The 20,009-nt window shown below is 34.1% G+C and overlaps 1 long non-coding RNA gene across 1 annotated transcript; it reads left to right on the top strand.

The window, feature by feature from the left end:
- The first annotated feature begins 94 nt into the window (after nt 1-94).
- Nucleotides 95-8,405, top strand: LOC139429962 (uncharacterized). Its single transcript, XR_011640560.1, has 5 exons — nt 95-369; nt 504-2,578; nt 2,644-2,853; nt 7,049-7,456; nt 8,387-8,405. It is a non-coding gene; the product is annotated as an uncharacterized lncRNA (long non-coding RNA).
- Nucleotides 8,406-20,009: the final 11,604 nt, after the last annotated feature.

The following is a 20,009-nucleotide window of genomic DNA, read 5'->3' as shown; positions in this document are numbered from 1 at the left end:
ATATAATCATAACTTATGTACAATTATATATTTCATAAACATAACAATTTTAAGTCATAATTCTTTTTTAGGACTTTTTTACAGTTGCTTTATTTTTTGACAGATTGTCAAATTAAATTTGGCATTTCTTAACGAAATAGTTTTATTATAAAATAGATAGATAAATCGCCTGGAGCATAGCGCACGATAGCGGTGTACAGAGGCGGATACGGCGATGTTGGCACGGGTTTTAAGACATGTTTAACCATCAGCAGCCAGCCATAGACAAGAACTAAGAACGTAGTTAGTAGAGCGTGCAAATGGAAAGAGAAAGCACTTATTATTTTGTGTGCATTGCAAAAAAATAAGACCTCTACGTGCTACGAGGAGGTTAGTATTTTGTCAGATTATTATTTATAACCATAACTTTGCATTAACATTAACAATCCACGTCTTAAATTTTTTGAATTTCATAAAAATTTATCTTGAAATGAAAGCTGTAAAGTTGTAATATTTAATCGTAGACGTCAACAGATGTCGTTACCGGAGTACCTTAGAAGCAATGGTGTGTGGTAAAACGCAAAACCTGACCGGAATCTCTGTATCCGGAAGTGGGTCAACCGGACATAAACGCGCAGCCAATGACAGTGAAACAATCCGAAATAGATACAGTGTACACCGTGATACATTTCTAGTTGTGTGGACATTTTCTTCGTCTCGTATACTGTTAATACGCATGAATGCTACAACATTTTTTTTATTTGTAAATAGGTATAAAATTTATTGAGTATACGAAGGGATGTGACGTCATCGAGATGTTAATAGCATCGTAATTCTTGAGACGAGGATGTTACGAGGAGTACTCAACCCAAATTTGAATCGGCCAAATAAAAAGAAGAAAAAGATTGCCGCCGCCGCTTCTGAAGAACAAGAGCCGAAGAAAAGGAAGGGGCAGAAGTAGGTCTCTACGCGGACGTGGTTTTTGGATGGTCCAAAAAAATTACATCTACCGATATTTAATACCTAAAGATAATTCTCAAGCTTCGCTTATTTTTTAAGCTTGAATGATTAATCATTAAATTTTATTGGCAAAAAATATTAATATTTTAAGTTAAATAATTTTTCATCTACTGTAACAGGTTCCCCAAAAAATGATATTAAGTGAGGAGAAATGAACTGGAGGAGGACGTGATAAAGAAAGAAGAGGGGGCGAAGGACCCCGACCGTAGTCGTCGTCGGCGTCTTCGTCGTGAACGCAAAAAAAAAACAGCCGAAAAAAATACGCCGAAGTAACGGCACTTTTGTTGCGGTGTTTCACAAGGTTGCGCCGGCTCTTTGTTAGACCTTACCAAGGATGGTCGTCGAATGAGGTTAAGTTCACCGTTACCGAAAGCAAAACGCATCCGTGTCTTTTTTTTCTGTTTTTATTTTTATTTTCACCTATTTTCGGAACGGCAAGTTCCGTTTTCACTTAAAATTCCAATTTGAAGACGTCAACAAAATTATAAAAAAAAAGACTAGCCTCACTTTTTAATAACATTATGGACTTTTTTGTTGGCAACGTGTTTTCCATTTAACTTTCTAAAGAGATGGAAATTCAGATTGATTACAATTAAGACTTCTTAATTTAACTGTATAGGTATATTTTTTTTGTTTCTTGTTTTCGGCTAAAAACTACAAAGAACAAACTTTCTCCTTTTCGGAAACTGTGAAGAATTCTAAACAAAGTTATAAATCAGGTTTTTTGCTACTTCGAGGGCATAAATTTAAATAAATTTGCGTTTTGTTCAAATTTCGACACAGTTTGACGACTCGGTGATTTATTACCCATACCCTTCCCGGTACCCAAAGGATTGTTGAAAATTTTAAGTCTACAATGTCCAGTAGACATTTTTTGTTGCTTTTCAAAAAAAGAAAAACAACTAGATTGGATTCGTTCCGCAGTTTTAGTTCGCTATTTTGAATTGTACATGAGTACTGCGTCCATTGTGCTGTCAATGATTTGCCGTTCTGTGACTAGGAAATGAGCAGAACGGCACCATTTTTGTATGTATCGCCAGCGGTCGCATACACGACAGTGACCCAAATATTACACTCACCACACACACAGCCAGCCAACGGACCAGTCTGGGCAACCAGTTTTTTTTTTCTTTTTTTTGCGCTGTCTCCTTTTCAATATAAACGACACGACGCAACAACGACAGCAGATCAAAGAACTTTGATGGTGATCTTAAAAAATAATTCCAAATTTGTTTGGTAGGTATTTCAATTTATGGTTTTGTCTCATTTTATGTATAATTAATAATTTGTGAATGCAAATTTTTTAAATATATCTGCATGTTGTTGCGCAAGTTTTAACACGATAATATATCTGGATAACTTTGTGGTAGAGTAATTAACTAGATGACATTTTAATAGAAAACAACGTTCGAAATTTAGCAAATAATTTGGGACCTAAGCCGATCAGCATCACTTTTACTAGCACTAAGCCAACCATTTTAGACGCCGAACTTAATAAGCGTTCCATTAGGATGGTTATCAACATGTATCTGCCATTTCTTTATTGGCATTTTCTTTTATTTGCAAACAACTAAAAAAAGTACTAGAAAACTGATGATGTAGTAATGTACCTAAATTAATGAGGCTGTTATATTTTTATTATAGAAAACATGATGAAAAGCTCAATAATGTAGTAATTAAGGTACAAGATCAAAAAAATTTATATAAATAGGATGTGATAATTTATTTTGTTGTCACCAAAGTGACTACAAACAAATCTGTGGTGAATACAGAAGAGAATTTGAGAAGGTCGGCCAGAATAAAGTTTTGCAAAACAGAAATTGACGTCGTTGTCAGGGGAATACCTAACCCAAGGTGAGTTAGAACAAAGTAATGAACATTAATCAGATAGTACTTGAATATATAGTATATATCGTATATACAGGGTGATTCATAAGTAATGGGCCAAATTGTAAATGTACGTTCAGGAGGCCAAAATAATAATATTTTCATTAACAATAATGGGTCTTAGTCTGCTCCTTACTGAGATACAGGATGTTAAAGCGAAAAAAATAAAATAGATTTTTGTTAATAGATCAGCTACTTTTCTACATAATGACTCATAGTTGACTTATAGTTACATCTGAATGAAACATTCCCTCACCGTTGGATTGGACGTGGTAGTGCATTTCAGTGGCCACCTCGCAGTCCCGATTTTAATCCACTTGATTTTTATGTGTGGGGTTACATGAAATCAATGGTCTATGCTGAACCTACTATAAATACACGAGACGAGTTATGGAATAGAATTCAAGATGCAGCCAACTCAATACGAAATAATCCTGCTACATTTTTTAAAGTCAGACAATCCTTAACCAAACGGTTAAATGCGTTAAATGCTGGTGGTGGTCATGTTGAAAACCTTTTGCAGTAGCTCATAATTAAGCTTAAATTTAATTTAACTTCGCACAACATCAACATGTAGGTTTTGATAACAGTTGTCGTAAGTGGTCTTAGTTCAAGTCTGTTCTAATGTTGTATTTCGTTTTATTAACTGGCGTACAATAAATTGTTTTATTACGTAATTTTTTTATGGTTTCAGTTTAATATTGTTATCAATTATCAATTACGGTTAGGTAAATGTCAACATTCCATGCCATGCTTGTGTCTTAACAGATTAATGCTACGTCGACCACCGTGAAATGTAGTGTAGTGAATTAGTAAAATTCAAATATTTCGAAAATCGTTAATATTTTCAAGATCAAAGAAGTATAGCTTTTTTCTACAGAAATGATGGGGCTATCCAAATTAAACAAGTATGTTGTAAAATAATGAGCGATAAAAAATTTGTAGCTGATTTCATCTAATTCATATGGCGCATGTGGCGACATCTACGAGTTAACTCAAATCCTCTCACACATTATTGTTTACCCTTACAAAAACTATAAGTCAACTATGAGTCATTATGTAGAAAAGTAGCTGATCTATTAACAAAAATCTATTTTATTTTTTTCGCTTTAACATCCTGTATCTCAGTAAGGAGCAGACTAAGACCCATTATTGTTAATGAAAATATTATTATTTTGGCCTCCTGAACGTACATTTACAATTTGGCCCATTACTTATGAATCACCCTGTATATATACAGGTGTCCCGTTAAGCGTACGGAGCGGCTGTATCTCTAGAACGGTAAGGCCTAGAGGTTTGGGAAAAAAATCCTTATAAGCAAAGTGACCAAGAGAAAAAGCTGGAAATTATTTTGAAGTTCGTACTTCGACCGCTAGGGGGCGTAACTGCCATTGAGAAACATAAAGTTCCCGCTATCTCAGAAACTTAGACGATGAGCTATAACTTTGACAACATCATTTAATAGCTTGGATAATACCGCATCACTTTTGTTTTGCGATATTTCTCATATCTGTCATAATAAGGGAGGGGGAGGCCAATGCGTTTTCATATGTTTACATTTTAATATCTCCTAGACCATTCAACCGATTTGAATGTTTTCGGTGTTGTTTGAAAGAGCATTTTATGCTGTTTTTAAAGATATTTTCAGTAAGGCCGTCTGCTTTAAAACAAATGAGCTAGAGGATGTAATCTGCAGCGATTACATATTTTTGTGATTTTTGAAGAAAAGTTAAATGGAATGATACTATTTACTTCACAGACCCTTAGTAACCTTAAAATTTGCAAAATTTTAGTGAAAACCGCATCTCGATATCGCCACCCGTTCTCGAGTTATAGAAGAAAATGTTAAAAACTCGAGTGCCATCAATCGGATCCAGTTACCTCATCGAGAAAACCAAATCACATAACCATGGTAACTGTAAACATGTCATTTACTAACGCAGAAGCGTGTGATAGAGAGTTGATTTATTTTCAATGTTTCGAATACGATGCAATTGCATGGTAAAAATGGGCAATGCAATTACGACAAAGAAAGACATTTTTCTGCAGAAGTGTTTTTAAGATTGACTTAGCGATTACGGAAAACTGGCAACGTGTAGCCCATTCAGACATCTCTATGAATTCGTAAATCATATTGGTGCGCAATGTGATCCCACATAATCTGGGAACTCCGAAAACAATTGTCCACAAGAGTTCTCAAGAGAATAATATCTCCACCACGTTGTTTTACATCAGGCCTTAACAGATACCGATTATGATACCAGACTGAACTATTACCATTGACTTTTAAATATGATTTGGGCAAATCCAAACCTTTTATTACAAATGCTATGGATGTATGAAGCATCTGTCCACAAGCTGATGTAAACTTGCATAATATGCATTCTTGGTTCGAGCAAAACTCGCATTGCTTTCACCCCTTTATCTATTGGGTAGACTAAACGACCTGAGTTTTCAAGAAAAACCAATAAACAGGGAAAATATGACAAAACACTAAACTAGTACCGTTCCATTTAACTTTTTTTCAAAAATCACAAAAGTATGTAACCGCTACAGATAACCCCCTCTAGCTTATTTGTTTTAAACGAAGCGGTCTTACTGAAAATATCTTTTAAAAGAGCATGAAATGCTCTTTCAAACAAGACCAAAAATATTCAAATCGGTTGAATGGTCCAGGAGATATTAAAATGTAAAAATTTGAAAACGCATTGGCCTCCCCCTCCCTTATTATGACAGATATGAGAAATATCGCAAAACAAAAGCGATGCGGTATTATCCAAGCTACTAAACGATGTTGTCAACGTTATAGCTCATCGTCTAACTTTTTGAGATAGCGGGAATTTTATGTTTCTCTATGGCAGTTACGCCCCCTGGCGGTCGAATTACGAACTTCAAAATAATTTCCAGCTATTTCTCTTGCACACTTTGTTTGTAAGGATTTTTTTCCCAAACCTCTAGGCCTTATCGTCGTTGCGATACAGTCGCTCCGTACTCTTAACGGGACACCCTGTATAGTATATATATATATATATATATATAAATATATACTTTCTATATTATCTATCTATATCTATATACAGTGTGTCCCCGGATAGGTGAAACGACTCTTATAAAATGTAAATTTTTTTCGATATTAGCTGTCATCTTTTGGGGTTCAGGCCTGCTTGATTAAAGACTAATTTTGAACATATTTTAAAATTTTAAAAAACAAGTGAGTGTTGATACTGAAGCTAAAACTTCTTGTGTGTCAGGTAAAGTACCTTTTCTGTTTACAGTATGGTAAAATGTTACTAAAAAAATTTATTCAGAATGAAAAGTTATGGCCATATGCAAATTTTCATCAGCCTACTTTGATAAAACCCATTATTTATTATTTTCGTTAATAGTACTTTATTACGACTTTTTGTTTTGAGATTCAGATATTCGGGAGAAATAAACAAAGCGTTCTGAAAATCTTCACAAGAAATTAAGTGTGTGTTCGCCCACAAAGGAAAACAGTTAATCATAGTTAATCAGTTTCATCATAATTTTTTTTTCTTAGAGTGAATACTTCCTGCTGTAAGAAATCTTTTGATTAAACGCCAACAAGTACTTCTTTTAATTCCAGTATTTGGAAATTTTTCACAAAATAAAGCAATAATCGGTTTTTTCCCGGTTCCATAACACTGAATCACGTAAACTTTTTCCTCTAATGTTAACATTCTGTTTAAAAAACACTTTAAGTTTACTAAATTACAGTTTGAGAGATTAACAGTGACAGGAAAGCAATTTTGTTTTTCCATGGCAGTCTTTGTTAGAAATAAAATTGTTTGATATGGATTTTTCAAAGTAGGTCGATCAATCCGAAAATTTGCATATGCCCATAGTTTTTCATTCTGAACAAAACTTCTTAGTAACAATTTCACGTACTGTAAACAGAAAAGGTACTTTACCTGCCACAAAAGGAGTTTTTCTTTCACTGTCAAGGCTCACTTGTTTTTTAAAAATTGATAATATGTTCAAAATTAGTCGTTAATCAAGCAGGGCTAAACCCCAAAAGATGACAATTAATATCGAAAAAATTTTACCTTTTATAAGAGTCGTTTCACCTATCCGGGGACACACTGTATATATTCCAGGATCGTCATTTAATTTATTTGAGTAAATGTTGGCTACTTTTTAGAAATGAAAAAATACTGGAATTAGCAAATCGTCTTTGTGGAATTGTTGAGGAACGTCAAAAATCAAAAATGATACTGTAAAATTGCAAATATCCTTTTAGTGTTAAATATGTTACATAATAAGTATTTAATTATAAAACTGCTTTGTTTTTAATTCTTATAATTGATATCTTTATATGTATCTATATCGACTGTAACTACTGGAACATGCAAATTGAAACGGTAGTTATATTTGAGTCTGTCATGCGATGAACGGAAACATAGCAAAAAAAGCTTGGAAAAGAGACGGAAATCGATGGACGGTGTGAAGATAGAGAGCGAGATGGTATTCTTGTCATGCGGCGTGAACATCGGTTGTTTGGCCGTCGACGTCGCCGTAGTCGTCGTCGCAGTGGCTGCTTCTAAGAAGGGTAATTATTGTTAAATATTTTCGCTTTCTAATGTTCACTGCCGGTGCCAAACGGATTTAGGTTAGTTGCGCGTTCTTCGCGGATGGAATTCCACTGAGTGTGTAAACCAACAAAAAAAAAACCTTATTAAATAAATGAGAACAACCTTTTCGAAGGTCGTTAAAAATAAGGCGAAAATCACAATATCTCTTTAGCTACGATATAAATTAATACAAATTAAAACATAAAATGAATCAAAAGAAACCGAAACGAATAACAGTCTAAGTTTTAACCTTTTAGAAGATCTAACGAGAAACAGTTTGACACTTTCGAATCAGGCTAATGCAAATTTTACGGCCGGTGAAAGCTACGAAATAAAACGTAAATAAAAATAATAGCCTCCGATACACGTCGTTTCGATGAAGAAGTTTTCTGCAAACACGCGTTATGGGTGAACAATCTGCGCGCACGGAAGATACCGCACCAGGTCGATGTGTATTTTATTTAGGTCTACGCGGAGATATGACCACCATACTGGTAACCCATACTCACGACAATCTCTTTTGTTACAATTAAAATACTTTAAATAAAAGTATATACATTGTAAGCGTGCGCGTGCATTATGTAAATGAACGAACATACTTTTTAATCTTTATCTATAATAATGGAATAGTGAAATTTTTTTTATACAGAGTGTTTTATTAATTGTGGTAGTACTAAATTTAATCTGACAATAAGACGATTCATATACAGGTGTTTCATTATGGGTAAATTGGAAACGGAATTATATAACTATAAAAAACGAAAAAAAAATTTTTTTCTTATGACTTCTTTGTTGACTTAGTACATTTATTTTGTAATTTATCTTTTTCTCAAAACGAAATAAATAGGTCTTGTCGTGTAATTGTGGTTTGCGCAGAACGGTGAGTTGAATATCGTGCGTTGTTGCAGTCGTCGATACACGTCGATCGTCATCGTCGTCGTCGAGCAGAAGAAGTTGAGGCGGCGAGTAACTGGGGGAGTAGGTTAGTAGGTCTTCAGCGCTTCACAGATGTTAACTAAGCATTGCCCTCCCCTCCAATAACAACACCACGATTCCTTACTCTTCTTATCTTGGATTAAATCAACTAAAATCTGCAGTATCACCAGTCATTTGCTCGAGGAAATTCAAACGGTTTATTATTGATGTAATTTTTACTTTTTTGCTATTGTTTAATTTGAAATCATTTTCTAAGCTAAATCTAAATAGGTATATTTCGACCATGAGATGCCACTTAATATTCACAATCATGTGGCTATATGAAAATTGGGAAATCCCCGGTGATATAACGCAGTTTTGGAGACCGGCGAGACGATAGCAACAAACCGCTCAGCAACAAACTTTTTCCTTTATATTTCCACCTACTTCTAGGGCCCATATCTTTGTTATCTAGAAAGATAGCGAAAAGCTATCTATGTACTTTTCGGATGGATATCTTTGTTATTTATAATACTAGCGAAAAACTAAGTACACAGTTGGAAAGCTTGGTCGTTTCTTTATCATAAACCGAGTTTTCGTCCGCCGATATGTTGATAATGAGAGCAAGAAAAAATAAGAAACGTCGCGCTGCCACGAATTTTTGCCGCGGCTAAACCACGCTTGGGTCAATAACTCTCTTATATGACGGGGAGAAAACTCTAGAACTATATTCATCTTATGGGAAATTTTCTGCTCTTTCCAAGGGTGTGCGACGCACTTCGCTTACGCATTTGCATACGCGTTTTTTAAATTGATAAACTAAATAACTTAAAATGCAAAGGTTGGTAACGTTACCAGATTCAAAACCATCAAAACACAATTTCAGATTCTGATAATATAGGTGTAACATGAAATAATCTTTCCGTTTTGAACAGTTTAACATGTTTCTAAACGTAAAACTAAAACTAGAACTAACACTAGCACTATCACTAGAACTAACACTAGACCTAGAACTAGAAACTTTCGGGTTCGCTTCAAACTTGTTTTCTGAAGAAGGTTGCAATATGACATCCGACACGTCAAACATTTTATTAACACCGGCCGTAAAAGCCTTCGTACTTATGTATATGTTTTTAAATGATTTTAAATAAATTAAGAGTGAATGAAAAATTATCTGTCAACATGAAATGAAGTTAGGATTCTCTCTCGGGTAAAACTTTGTCCCAATTTTTCTTTCATCAAATAAGAAAGTTAGGATAAGAAGTGATTGCATTCTGCTACCTGCAGGTTGTCTGTAGGCTATCGGTAGGTTGATAACGGCTGCACACAGCCTAAGTGGAGCAATTTTGAGGTGATTTAAATGCAGTGTGTCGTTTCTTATTTTTTTCTGCTCTTATTATTAATATATCGGCGGACGAAAACATGGTTTAAGATATGGAAAAGACCAAGCTTTCCAACCGTGTGCTTAGTTTTTCGCTATCTTTCTAGATAACGAAAATGTTGGCCCGAAAAGTAGACGGAAATACAAGGGAAAAGTTTGTTGCTGGGCTGAAAAACGATTGTGCAAACGTGTGATTGAGATGTGTTATATACCGATGAAAAGAGCAGAAAATTTCCCATAAGATGAATATAGTTCTAGAGTTTTCTCCCCGTCATATAAGAGAGTTATTGACCCAAGCGTGGTTTAGCCGCGGCAAAAATTCGTGGCAGCGCGACGTTTCTTATTTTTTCTTGCTCTCATTATCAACATATCGGCGGACAAAAACTCGGTTTAAGATAGAGAAACGACAAAGCTTTCCAACCGTGTGCTTAGTTTTCCGCTAGCGTTATAAATAAGAAAGATATCCGTCCGAAAAGTATACAGATGGAAATACAAAAGTAAAGTTTGTTGCCAACTGTAGGCTCTTTTTCAGGAGCGTTTTTTTACAGACGCCGACAGATATTGACGGACGAAAACTCGGAATAAGATAGTCCAAGGTCAGCTCTTTCCGAATATGTAAACCATTTGTTGAATTTCCATCTGGCAACGGCTGCACAAGGCCGTGATGTTTGATAATTTTGAGGTAATTTAAATGCAGCGAGACGTTTCTTATTTTTTCTTGCTCTTATTATCAACATATCGGCGGACGAAAACGGAATCGGTTTATGATAGAGAAAAGTCCAAGCTTTCCAACCGTGTGGTTAGTTTTTCGCTATCTTTCTAGATAACGAAGATATGGGCCCTAGAAGTAGGTGGAAATATAAAGGAAAAAGTTTGTTGCTGAGTGATTTGTTGCTATCGTCTCGCCGGTGTTTTGGAGTTATTTTAATTTATATCTAATTATAGGAACGTCCAGAATTTCAACAATCAAATGGGGTTTATAAGAAATTAATACAAGTGAAGAATGCTCTCATGATGAAGGCTTACAATTATATAAAGCAGTCCACAAACCATTTGGGATGAAAAAATTACATACAGAGTGGTGTCAGGGTTACTGGGATGTATCCTACAAGATATTCTTGATAAGGCTTTTTTTGCTCCTTTAGCTGTATCCCACACAACAGATGAGGTACAGACTTCATTGTGTGCTATTCCAAGAGAAGAAGACTCACCTTCTGATTTCAGTAACAAAATCAACTAACAACAGTTTTATCCAGAATGGCAACAGATCGATGTCTGATTAAAACAAAAAGAAAGATAGTAGCCAAGATAGCTTGCGGCGAGAGTGTTATTACCACAATAACGCAATTTCACGCGTTGGAGTAGCTTTCTTTCCAGGTTGGTGTATTTCTAGTAAGATCTATTTAGTAAATGTATTTCAGTCCTTATAATTATGTTTTTGGAAGGTTCATGTTCTTGCAGTTTAAAAGTTCAGCCTTTACCAAGGAAAGATGATTGCTCATTAGAATGCATTGAAGTTAATAATAATATTACTTGTTTAATTATTAAATACAAAGAGTAGTGTTAAAAGGATGAACTAAAGAGTCTAAAAAATAAAAGAAAGAATTTGCAGCATCTGCGTATTTTGGTGAACAATCATCCCTGATTATATCTTTTTGTTTCATTTCTTTGTTTATTGACTTTTTCAAACAAAAAGGAAAAACTAACTTTGAGTGGTACTTCACGCATATTTTTTTAAATTCTTTTCTGTTTATTGTTAGATCACGTTTTTTTTGGTATGTTTTAACAAAAAAAAAACAAATGTGCGAACGATCAGTAAAGTATAATACACTTTAAAAAGAAGTCAACTGTTGCAGATGTTTTTTCTCTTTCAAATGTACAAATGCATTTAAGAGAATTTTCCAGAACCCTAAAAAAGGTATTATATCGAGTAAACTCGTCTAATTAAACTTGGTAAATAAAGCTTGTTTAAAATATGTAAAGGGATTATAATATGTACAGGACTTTTTTTACTTTGTATAATGATCGTTGAAGAAACTCGGCGTTTTAAAGATAATTGCCCATGTCTAACATCGAAAAAGAGGCCCCCATTCAGTTGCGTAACGAGGAGTTATAAATTACGACGAGGTAATAATTTTTCTTTAAATGTAGATGGCAGTAAATTGAGTCGTCACAATTCTTGCGCTAACACGCTTTAAAAAGCGAACAACTTTTAGTTCACATCTTTTAATTACGACTTAAAGTTAAAAAGTACTCTATTTTTTATATTTATGTTGCTTATTTATTCAATTAAAGTTGTAATGTAGAAAATCTGAAAATTATTAATTCGAATAGGAAACGTTACAGGATATGGGGTGTGTTCACGAAAACTGGGTCATCTACTATTAATAGAGGTTACTAAAAAAATGTGTGAAAGAAGAAAAAATGGAAGAACACGCGCGTTTGAGTAGAAAGTGAAAATAAAGAAGAACGAGCTCGCCTACGTTTTAAAATGTTTAAAAGAAACCGTGTATAATGAAACCGCTAAATTGAATCTAACCGCTAATACTTAATTTATAATCCTGACAAACCCAAAGATCTTTTTTATTCTTTATCTATAAAGTTTTATTATCACTACTCAAACCGATTAGATCATAAATAAATCAAAATTTCGATACGCCCCCGACAAGAAAAGAACACAAACGTTTTAAACCATCAAAATAAACCACACACATTGCTCTTATCCTCATTTCTGAAAAACTCAAAACACAAAAACCACAACTCTTCGTCAATCTGTCGCGGTTGCGTCACATGCTGCAAAGAACAAAAAAGGAGTAACCACAAAAGGAGGTGGTTCAACAGCAACAAAAAAAAAAGATATATTTCGAACGGAAAAAACGACCATTTCTAAAAGAGTCAGCTTAAAAAGACATTTTTTACCGGTAGCAGAAACATTGAAAAGCGTTCAAACTGTGCTAAAAGCCACAGGACTCGTGCGTGACAGGTTAACACAACACCTGAGAAGCTTTGATTTTTTTTTTTCTTTGATTGCAACCCGAAGTTTCGTCTCGACAATTTTTTTTTGTCGGGGTTCTAACAGCATGGGGTTGTGCTCCTTGAATTTTATCTCTTTTTAAATATCCCGCTGCAGGTATTTATTCTTTTTCGGAAACTTCTGTTTAGACACGGTTTATTGAGAGCTTTTCGTCCTTTTTGTTTAACAGGAAGGTGACGAGACAGAAGTTACGAGAATATTTATTGCCTTTTAGATTTTTTTCTTCCCTACTTAGAAAAGTAAACGTTGGAAGTTGTAAAAATAGGTTTGAAAAAGGTAACAAAAAAATGTAATTTACATAATATTATGATTATTAACATTCTTTTCTTTGGAATTTTAATAAAGGTTTTGTACAGACGATGTAAATTTAAGAAATACAACTAAGTAAAATCAGTTTTAAAATGAGGTGATTTAAAATTAGACAAGACGTCGCCGTTAATTTAGATCTCGCGTCTGCTGGTTTGACCTTAATTAGAATATCGCATACAACGTGACCCCGAATCGAGAAGACTGAAAACGAGAAGATGAAGTAGGAGAAGAAAAAGAACCATCTTAGTTCTCATATATAAAACAAACAAAAGGTCGACACAATCCATAATTAACGTGTGTCTTAAGTGGTAGTGGTATCGTTGTGCGAACGAACCGTACAAATAACACAGTCTCTCTTCTATACGCTATGAAGACTTCTTCGGTTGTTTTAAGTAGGTTAAGACTTGCATTTTCAACAGAGGTTTTGTTTCGTCCTGAATAGACCTCCTCTGACACAGTTCTTCAACCGTCGCATAACGGAAACTCAAACCACCGACGCTGCCGCCTCCGAATGATGACTGTTTACATTTTTGCATCGATGCTAAATGGAACTAATTGATCCGTTACCTAGATATTTTTTCGTTAAAGAAAAAAAAAAACTGCTTGAAACGAAATTGTGACATGATTCATAACGCGGGGAATTTGAAATGGTGAATCATAATGGTTATAAAGACACTCAGCTGGAAAGAAGAAGAGAGCGTCGAGATTTGACCAAGTAAAAGTAGTCTTTGAGTCTTGGATCACGTGGTTGTTTCAATGGAAAAACAACATCTGTGTTGCGTCAGGTGTGTCGTTGACAATGGTACTATTTTAATTTATGATTTTAAAAGTATTTTTTACTTTTGGAACACCTCTATAAAATCGCACCACTTTCGATTAACCAATAACAATTCAGAATCATTTTTGGTAGACAAGAAAACAAGACTCAGGCTTCCTTACAAAACGACGGCTCATTAAGATTTTTAGTTAGCAAATTCTGAATTCCTGAATTCTTTGAATTACTGATAGATTGTCCATTTGATACGATTAAAGTTGATGAACTTGAAGTTTATTATGCAGAATTTTCAGACAGTAGTCGTTTCCAGTGGTATATATTTTTCTGCCATAAGAATCTAGACCTCTGGCAGCAGTACATAGTCTTCTGGAAGCAATATGTAACCTTTTGTTAGTAGTATTAAGTCTCCTTTTAACAGTAACTAGTTTTTTTCGATAGTATCTAGTCGTTTCCAGTAATATATAGTTTTCTGCCATCAGAATCTAACCTCTAGCAATATGTAGCAGTATGTAGTCATCTGGCAACAGTATGTAGTAATTGTGTTGGTAGTATTTAGTCTCCTATTAGCAGGAACTAGTCTATTTTTAACAGTATCTAGTCTTTTCCAGCTATATGCGGTTTTCTGCCAGATACTTATGTAGTACCGATACTTATACAGGGTGTTCCGGTGACTCGGGGCATAAAATTAACCTCATATATTAGAGTAAAAATGATGACGATTCGTGAAAAAAAATTATTATAAAAGTCTTCAAATGGCCAAGATATGGGCCATCAAAGTTCAGAAATTTTAACACATTTTTCTAAATATTTTCAATACCATTTATGGTAGAGTGTTGAAATTGGGTACAGGGTAAACAAATATCAAGCAAAATCATTGAACCAATTTTGATCGGGCGGCAGCAACCATGCTATACAGGTGTCCCTAAAATTTGTTTGCTCAGAACTTTTTTGTTCGCTCGTAACTCTACATTTATTTTTGTACTTTTTAATAGAAAATTTATTTTAGAAACTTTTATCACTCTTTGAAAATTTTGATAACATTGACCGTTTTCGAGTTATACGCGAAAATGTTAAGCTTTGATTTCAATCGTAACAAACAAAAAAAAGGAAACATATTCCGCAAGATCCGAGTTGGCGATGACAATTGAAAAACGATCTAAGCTAATAACCATTATTTGCATAAATTTCTAAATGTAGATTTAGTTAAATCCAGTGTTAATTTATTTTAGTTGAATAAAAAAAGTAATTTCAACAAACAAGAACATAACAAAAATTCTAACAAAAATATTAACGGGAACAATAAAATTATAAACAAATAGTAATAAATAAAAAAGAAGAAAAAAATACTAAAGCCTGATATCGCCGTTTTAAATTAAAGCGCACTCTGCGGAGAACATTAATCTCAGTTCGAAGTTGATCAAATGAATCAACAATTCGCAACCTCAGTTGATCAACTGAAGTTATTTCAACGCAGTAAACTAGCGATTTAACGCGTCTCCATAAATAAAAATCTACAGGTGTAAGATCCAGCGATCGGGGGGGCCAACTTATCGGTGCACTTACTCCTCGTCCAATCCACCGTCCCGGAAAACGTTCTTTCAGAAATTCTTGGACAGCCTGTGTGCTATGCGCAGGAACACCATCATGCATATACCACATTGCTTGCCTTGTGTTTAAAGGAACGTTATCTAAAAAATCATCTAATTCCTCTAAATGTCGCCTGTATGTATGTCCATCCAGCCTTGATGGCAAGAAAACGGGTCCAATAATTACATCGCCCACAATGCCAGCCCAAACGTTAAGAGAAAATCTCCATTGTGATTTCTAAGTTTCCTTAAATCTTGGATTTTCGTCCGCCTAACTATGTAAATTTCTCAAATTGGTGATTCCATCTTTAGAAAAAGTGGATTCATCTGTAAAAAACACTTTTTCTTAAAACTGATCATCAATTTGGATTTTGTGCTGCATTATTTGGCAATATTGCAGTCGCAGTGGGTAATCAGCCAGTCGAACTTCCTGAACTTTGTAACAATGAAATGGATAAAGCTGTTGCTCGTGAAGAACACTCCAGACAGTTGTTTTTGAAGTTAAAAAGTGCCTCGCCATATCCAAAGTACTAGCTGCAGTATTTTCTTCTACGTAGTCTATTTCCATGACATTCCCTTAATGTCAAAATCATGTCAGTTTGTTCACTAAATGTGTAACTCTCCATTTTGGACACTTAAAATTAATAAAAACTTAACTAACAAAAAACTATCGTTTGTGTTTAAACGACATAAGCAAGTTGACAGCTCAATTTGTTTTTTTTAATTGCCAACCTTGACTTTTTCGAAGATTCTTGTTTTTTAGTGTTATTGAAATCGAAGCTTAATATTTTCGCGTATAACTCGAAAACGGTCAATGTTATCAAAATTTTCAAAGAGTGACAAAAGTTGCTAAAATAAATTTTCTATTAAAAAGTACAAAAATAAATGTAGGGTTACGAGCGAACAAAAAAGTTCTGAGCAAACAAATTTTAGGGACATCCTGAAATTTCAACGCTCTACCATAAATGGTATTGAAAATATTTAGAAAAATGTGTTAAAATTTCTGAACTTTGATGGCCCATATCTTGGCCATTTGAAGACTTTTATAATAATTTTTTTTCACGAATCGTCATCACTTTTGCTCTAGTATGTGAGGTTAATTTTATGCCCCGAGTCACCGGAACACCCTGTATATTTGGGTGGGGATAAAGCTTTTTATTGGATTTTTATTGGAACACCCTGTATTTTATTGGCATATAGTAAAATGGCTTGTGCCTAACTATCTTAACAACAACGAAGTAATTCTATGCATATTCTATAAAAAGTTGACATTTTCTCATTCGTGCAGAAATGAAGCAGTTCACGAGTGGTATCCGTAGTTCTTTGACAGTTTACGCAAGAAGATTGGGGACACATATATAAAAAACTACTCAGTGAGCTTTCAATATACAATTCCATGAATTTTTCATTCTGATAATGGCAGACAATTTTTAAAGTATATAAAAACTTAATAACGACATTATACAATACTGATTTAAGTGATTTGAATAATTATATTCACCAATATTTAGCATTACTGTTATTAAAAAATTAATTGGTCATAATAAACTTTAAATTGAAAGCAAATAAAAATAGAATATTTTTAAAAATAATAATCGCTTTAACGGCCAATAACCTCGCTCACATTGCATACCACGGTGATCAGTATCCCATCAAAAACAACGCAAGGAGATATTTCGCAACCAGCCGGTGACGATTTATATAACAAACGACAACTTCTTCGTTCTTTAAGCAAAATTACGTAATTGTGCCAAATAAAAAAATAAAAATTTCATCATATACAAGAACAAAAAAAGGACCACATTTAATTGTGGTCAAATTCGCGATTGTGTGCGTGTATGTTTTTTTGTTGTTGTTGAAAGGAAGCGACGACCACGGTATATAAACACGCCTTTATTTCGCAAGCTCAAGCGCTACCAGTCACGAAAACCAAAGATCTGTTCGAGTTATTAAAATCTTTCCGTTCACCGCGGGTACGAATTCTCGAAGAAACCAAACTGCTGCGAGGTCTTTTCGAAGAGAATGAACTTACAACGCGAGCCACACGATTTCCAACAACAGCACTCTCCGCTTGCTGTTCTCTGTCGTAACATAGGAAGTTCTCCGTCGCCGTCGTCGACGTCGTCGTCCTTGCAAGGACGTCCGCAACAACGACAGATCTTTCACCTTTTATGCGAAACACCTTACGGCTATAACTTTAATGATATAAATCTAACTCAAAGAAATGATTTTTGCATAAATTCTAATACAAATATTATAGATTGGAAGCAATTATACTAAATTGCTTCTATGAACGTTAAAAATTAGTACCCTTGAGCATAGATAAGAAAAAAAAGTAGTTAATTAACTATGTAAGTATATTGAAATATGTACACATAAGATTGGAATCCGTAAATTGAATGGTCGTTCGCGTTTCGTTCAAGGTTCTTGGTTTAAGCGTCACCACGTCAACGACTGATTCATTCACAACCAAGACCTCAAGGTCGGGATTGTTTACTACGGAAGTTCGATAAGAAAAACGAATGGTAAGCGACCGACGTGAGCTTGAATAGTACAGTTGTAATACTTCGGAAGCCTCATACAACAAAAGGTTTCTTTTATGATGAGTTTTTCGAAAAATCAAGTTTGATTTCGGTTTTGTTCTTGTGTAGCTACTTTAGGTGTATAGAAAAAGAAGATTTATTTTTAGAATCTGTTCTTATTTTGTGGACCTCCTAGTGGTGTTAATAGTTTTACCTGAAACTCTAAAAAAGAAGTCAAAATGTAGCATTTATTGACCTACTTTTTTACAAGTCTAGTATTAGTTTTAATGCAAGTGTTAGTTCTAGTTTAAGTTGTTATTCAGCGTTAGATTGTTGCATATTTTTATTGACCTAACACTAGACCAGTGTTTCTCAAAGTTTTTTCTCTCGCGACACATTTTCGAAAAAAAATTTTATTGAGGGCACACCAACTTTAAAAAAATTACTTTTAACTATAAATAAATAAATAGAAAAGAATTTAAAAGAAAGATTTATTATAATATGAATATAAGAACAATATAGAAACATTTCCTATAATAAAATAAAAAATGAGTAATAATTAATAGTATAAATACAAAATAAAGAAACCTGTAATAAACATGTATTTTAGTGAAAAATATGTGATTGACGATGTTTTGTTATCTCTTCTATATTTGGTTTTATTGTTGAGAGAGCAACTCTCAATTCGTCCTCAACATTTTTCAATTGTGATCGTTTATTATTTTTTATGGTTGTTAATGTTGAAAATCCTAATTCGCACAAATAGGATGTTGAAAACTGGAGCAAAATACTTATTGCTCTTTTAAATAATTTTGGATATTCATCATGAATTGATATCCAAAATGTATCGAGTGGAAGTTCTGAATATTTTAATTTTAATGTTCGGTCAGAAGAGAGAGAGATTAGTTCTTCCTCCTCTTCAAGACAAAGATTGCTATCTGATGTATTACCAGTAAAAGGGTTTCGAATCCAGTCATGTTTTTCTATATGGATGGATGGAAAATATTTGGCAACTGCTTGCTGAAGAGTGTCTAAATGACTTTTCACCAAAGGTACCAGTAAATTTCTCTTAGCGTCAGGAATTTTGGCAAACATCTCTAAATTGTTCTCGCCGACTTTTTTTGACCATAAACATAACTTATTACTAAATGCAGTTAATTTGTCCGTTGATGTTAAAATATTTTCGTGTCGTCCTTGCAAACTTGAATTTAAATGGTTAAGATGTGAAAAGATATGTTCTAGGTAACACACCACAATTCATTGCTCAAACAGTCATAAAATTGTTGTGTTTTCAAAATTCTTATTTTCTCCTTTTCTCCCATAGTCGTTTCTTCTTTAAAGAATACACAAAGTTCTTCTCTTAACTCATACACACGAGCTAAAACTCGTACTCTAGAAAGCCATCGAACTTCACTATGCAATAATAAGCAATTGTAATTAGCTTCCATGCTGTCACATAATTCTTTGAATAACCGTGATTTTAATGGTCTGCTTTTAATATAATTGACTATTTTTATCACATCTTCCAAAACAGATATTAGTTCCGTAGGAAGAGTTTTGGCTACTAAAGCTTCTCGATGTATAATACAATGAGTAGTAATAATATCAGCATTTTTTTGTTTCGCGTATGTCCAGAACCCTTTCTCATTACCGACCATTGCAGGAGCACCGTCTGTACAAATTCCTGTACAAAAGTTCCAGGAGAGATTGGAATTTTTGAAAAAATTGTCGACGCAATCAAATATTTCTTTACCCGTTGTCCTCCCCGACAATTCTTGACAAAATAAAAATTGATTTATAATTGAATCCCCGTTAATTAAGCGTACAAATCCCATTAATTGTGCTTTTCCGCTAATGTCTGTTGATTCATCTATTTGTAGGGCAAATATTTTATTGTTAAGTTTTTGGTGAACATTTTTTGACATATCAGCAATTCGTCGACTAATGGTGTCGTTGGAGAGAGGGATTTTGTTTATTTCAGTTTCTGCTTCTTTCCCTAACATACATTT

The sequence above is a fragment of the Onthophagus taurus genome, chromosome 6 (genome assembly GCF_036711975.1).
Source record: "Onthophagus taurus isolate NC chromosome 6, IU_Otau_3.0, whole genome shotgun sequence".
In the NCBI taxonomy this organism is placed as follows: Eukaryota; Metazoa; Arthropoda; class Insecta; order Coleoptera; family Scarabaeidae; genus Onthophagus; species Onthophagus taurus.
The sequence above is the reverse complement of the archived record's forward strand: the minus strand, read 5'-3'. Positions and strand labels throughout refer to the sequence as shown.